The sequence below is a fragment of the Hyalella azteca genome, unplaced genomic scaffold (genome assembly GCF_000764305.2).
Source record: "Hyalella azteca isolate HAZT.00-mixed unplaced genomic scaffold, Hazt_2.0.2 contig3869, whole genome shotgun sequence".
In the NCBI taxonomy this organism is placed as follows: Eukaryota; Metazoa; Arthropoda; class Malacostraca; order Amphipoda; family Hyalellidae; genus Hyalella; species Hyalella azteca.
Genome location: NW_025934101.1, coordinates 86,300 through 91,557, shown reverse-complemented (window position 1 = coordinate 91,557; position 5,258 = coordinate 86,300). Strand labels below are relative to the sequence as shown.

At 39.5% G+C, this 5,258-nt stretch overlaps 1 long non-coding RNA gene across 1 annotated transcript; it reads left to right on the top strand.

Annotated features, from left to right (window-relative positions):
* Positions 1–1,838: 1,838 nt before the first annotated feature.
* Positions 1,839–5,258, top strand: LOC108666172. The gene is made up of 4 exons (XR_001930480.2): positions 1,839–1,866; positions 2,397–2,543; positions 4,065–4,424; positions 4,822–5,258. It is a non-coding gene; the product is annotated as an uncharacterized LOC108666172 (long non-coding RNA).

Sequence of the window (5,258 nt, the reverse complement as noted above, 5' to 3'; positions counted from 1 at the left end):
GACATGTTACAGCAGCGTTACATGACATGTTACAGCAGCGTTACATGACATGTTACAGCAGCGTTACATGACATGTTACAGCAGCGTTACATGACATGTTACAGCAGCGTTACATGTTACAGCAGCGTTACATATACATATACTATACTATACTATACTATAGTATAGTATAGTATAGTATACTATAGTATAGTATAGTATAGTATAATATAATATAATAGTATAATGAATAGTATATAGTGTACAATATAAAGCCTATAATATGTTATAAATTTCACATATGTTATATATGTTACTTTAACATTTAACTAATAATTTATATATCCCTTATCGCTAGTAGTTAGTGAACTAAAAAGTTGTCTAGTTGGTATAATGTACGTTTACTAGGCCTATAAAATTATTTAGGTAGCGATGCCTATATTCTGCCTATATTATTCAACTGCTCTGCCGTATATTCTGCCTATATTACTTATAGCTGCTCTGCCGTATATTCTGCCTATATTACTCAGCTGCTCTGCCGTATATTCTGCCTATATGACTTATAGCTGCTCTGCCGTATATTCTGCTTATATTAGCTACAGCGTACCATTCAGCTGAAGTCTACGGACTTTGCATTGATTATTTCAGTTACTCATCAGAGGCTAGTTTAAAATAAAATATTTTTTAGCAATACAAAATAAAGTGGTTTTTAATTGTAAATAGAGAGGTAACTTGTACCTGTAACCTGTCCTTAACCTGTCCTTAACCTGTCCTTAATCTGTCCTTAACCAGTTCAGAGTTACATATAGCGTTCACTGATGACAGTTCAGAGTTACATATAGCGTTATAGTTATGAAGCTAGTTATAGTTATGAAGCTAGTTATAGTTTTGAAGCTAGTTATAGTTATGAAGCTAGTTATAGTTATGAAGCTAGTTATAGTTATGAAGCTAGCAAAGGTACACTGTCTGTAAAAAGCAGCTCGAAACTAAAGTGCAATGTTGAATTTAAACACATACTATAATAAACTATTTGTTCGATTATTTTGCATGGTTTGGCCATATAAATTCAGTGGTTTGTTAGAAATTTTCTAATTATTTGGGTCATTACAAATGCACTGTACTTTTTTACAACACTTCTCTTTAACTTCACTTCTTGTTTGTTTGTCTGTCTGTATGTCTGTCTGCTACAAATCTTATAATCGATATTTAACACACTTCTACCTCTGCAATCGATCCGAAATTTTGCACACTTGCGTAAAGTTGGAGACAATGCATGAATCAATTGACAGAATAAATAATTTTATAAATAAAAAAAAATTCTCATTATTAAAAAAAATAAAAGTAATTTTTTCTTCTACAAATCTTGTAATCAATATTTAACACACTTCTACCTCTCCAATCGACCTGAAATTTTGCACAATTTTTGCACACTTTTTGCACACTTTTTTCAGACAAGTCAGAGACAATTTATGAATCAGTTGACAGAAGAAATAATTTTGATATGTTAAAAAAATTTAAATATTAAAAAAATGTTGAAAACTAATTTTTTGATATATAAAAATACAATTATAAATTCATTGTACATATGCAACATCAAAGACACTGGATTCTTCAGAAGTGTTTAGAAACGTTGCCTCTAAAAATTTATTTTTAAGTATTGCTGCACCTGTTGAACAGTAACAGATCTGTTCACCATTTGTTCCAGTAGCATTTGTTCCAGTAACATTTGTTCGAGCAACATTTGTTCCAGTAGCATTTATTCTAGTAACATTTGTTCCAGTAACATTTGTTCCAGCAACATTTGTTCCAGTAACATTTGTTCCAGCAACATTTGTTCCAGTAACATTTGTTCCAGTGGTAACTGCGTCAACGCTGCCGCCGTGGCCGGTAATAATAAGTACATGTACATGTTATAATAAGTTCTCTGGACATAAAGTATTAATCTAGTACTAATCGCCTGCAATAATAGCTGGCAAATGCAGCTATGAAACAACGTCATTACTAACGGCCGCAAGTCAGTGAAAATGTAACGGAATGTTTGAGCCGGGTCGGCGCCGTGCAGGGCAGGCTAGAAGCAGTCGATGAGCAGGCATTTGGCAGACATGTCCCTTTTGAGACCCATTTCAATAAATGAAATTCCGTGCTGCCATTCGTCTCCTTCCGGCGCTGGCAGCTTAGATCCTGCTTCGAACTTACTGGCGTGAGGCTGCAATGCTCGATCCTGCTCCAAGCCTGCTTCAAGCCTGCTTCAAGCCTGCTTCAAGCCTGCTTCAAGCCTTCTTCAAGCCTGCTTCAAGCCTGCTTCAAGCCTGCTTCAAGCCTGCTCCAAGCCTGCTTCAAGCTTGCTCCGAACCTGCCCTGTTGCTACGATCGCTGTTGATTTCTGCTCTGAATCCTAACCTCCGCTAACTTCGCAGGACACTCCACCCTGTCCTTCAATGGTACCACCTGCCTCACCTACAACACAACTGTGCCGAGTTTCTCATGCGCTAACCAGCAGGCAGCAGCGGCAAACCCCGTAGTCATCTACCAGGCCAACCCACCTCTGGTCCAGCCCAATTTCGGTGGGTGTGATAGATTAGTCCAACCCAACTCTGGTCCAGCCCAATTTCGGTGGGTGCGATAGATTAGTCCAACCCAACTCTGGTCCAGCCCAATTTCGGTGGGAAGTCTCCCTCTCCTTTCGATGTAATATGTCACTATTTTGGATGTCTCACTCTCTGAATTGGGAGCCAGTCCGGTTATCATCTTTCAGGTATATGATATATCTCTCTCTTCTTCTCTCCAGTGAGTACAGCCCCATGTGTTTCAATCTTCCCCAGTAGTCCTGCTTCAGCTCCTTCATACCGCTGATCCTGGATGTGAAGGTCCGCTGGGCTGACTCCAGTTTCCGCACCACACCCGCCTTGAGCGGCGCCCAAAATTGACAGCAATACTCAAGATTGAGGAGCACTAGGGGTCATAAGAGTGTAATCATTGGTGCTGCTTCCTCTTTCGAAATGTCTGCCAGATGCACCCCATCCCTTGCCTGCTTCGCACGACTATTTCCTCGATATGGGCATCGAAAGGTTCTTCGTTACTCATCAACACTTCGAGATCTCGAACTAGTTGCTTCTCCTCAATTTCTGTGCCATCTGATGCCAAGTAGCGATGTGCCATCCCCGGTCTCTGTGCCAACTCTGTATATTATCACTTCAAACTTGGTGCCGTTGAACTGCATATTGTTCATTAAGGCTCAATCGTAGATTGTCGAAAAGTCATCATGTAACTTCTGGCAGTCTAGGTCATCTGTGATCTTCATCAGCACTCTTGTATCGTCCGCAAATGACGATGTAGATGCGTGGGTGAGTTCTGAATCGGTGTCGGCAATGTGGATGAGGAAGAGGATCGGTCCAAGCACTGAGCCCTATGGAACTCCGCTTTTCACCTTCGCTTCTCTCGATTTCGAGTTTCCAATTGCGACAGCTTGTACGTTATCTGTAAGGAAGTTGTGTAGCCATCTTAATCCTGATTCTTGCTGGGATTTTAACCACGTTTCTATACGAGGCTCAGGTATTTATGATTATTTGCTTTATAAGTAAGAGTATAAATATAGTCATTTACACGATGTTTATAGTAATTTATTCCACTCAACAGTAAAGTCATTTATTCCCCTCAACAGGTTCGTTCAAAGTACTAACAGTGAACGCAACCTTTGATGTGACTATACTTATAATGTAATACTAATATAATGATTATATTTATAGGAGTATAAATATAGTCATTTCCACGATGTATATAGTCATTTATTCCCCACAACAGGTTCATTCAAAGTACTGACAGTGACAATAGTCATTTCCACGATGTATATAGTTATTTATTCCCCACTACAGGTTCATTCACATTACTGACAGTGACAATAGTCATTTCCACGAAGTATATAGTCATTTATTCCCCACTACAGGTTCATTCACAGTACTGACAGTGACAATAGTCATTTCCACGAAGTATATAGTCATTTATTCCCCACTACAGGTTCATTCAAAGTACTGACAGTGACAATAGTCATTTCCACGAAGTATATAGTCATTTATTCCCCACTACAGGTTCATTCAAAGTACTGACAGTGGCAGCAACCTTTGATGTGAACAACAACTTCGACGTGACGTGGACAGCAGAAGACGGCGGTTGTTCCTACCCCGGTTTTGTCATCACCGTCGCCGGTCTGGTGAAGTACGTCGAAACGCTTACGTTCCATGCGAATTTCGTCGTTGGTGCCGGAAGAAACTTCGCACGCAACGGAGGAAACGTCGCGGTTGCCTACGGGTTGCCAACTGGAGAGACTTTCGGCCAAAGTTCGAGTACCACTGCGGTGGAAGCCACTACCACAACCACTTCGACAACTACCACGTCGACAACTACCGACTCTGCGACAGGCATTGGCACTGACATTGGCATTGTGACCGGTAAGTTGTTTGTATGTGTGTGTAGACGACTAGATGGGATGACATCTTGATAATTTGTACTTTGATGTGATCGTAAAATAGATATAATAATGTAAATACAACATTAATGGTACGATGTAGGACCAAATTGATGTATTGATATATCCTCGATATGTTTTATGTAATCCCAATATCTGTTATGATATATTCTCATGATCCCTTATACGAATTCACAACTAATAGATGTGTTGGAAAATCTTAACATCATGAAGGTACATCTAGCAAGGATGCTAAGGATGTTGAAGGTACATATAGGATGTTATGATGCGGCGATCACTATATATTATGTAATTTTACATCACTAACTTTATACTGGTTTTGAAAACCAACCTCTAACATAGTTTTTTTCATATCCCAGCACCGGGTAGGTTCGATACAGTCGCTTGAAAGACGAAAACTCCATCGACATCCTGTGCGACGCTGACGAATTTTCCAGTCTGGGTCGTCGGCATCTAACCTCTTAAGATGGCCCGGCCCATTCAAGTCTTTATAATCACCTGATAAACTAATAACTCTAACCAATCTATCGTTGAAATACCTTTGATTTACTGTTATTTCGTCAACGTCATTTGCGCTGGAGGGGTCGACCCTAACAAAATTTAGAGTCGCCCCAGCTTCTGGTATCCCAAATCAGAAGCTGCCGCGTCTGTAAATTTTCACTGGGGAGAACCTCACCTTGATGCGAATCTTACCTTGATGAGAAATTATATATCAGATAATTAATATGTAATTTTGGATTTTCAGTAACTCTATATAAATATGTTTGTTTAATCAGTAAATTGATAAAGGTTTGGA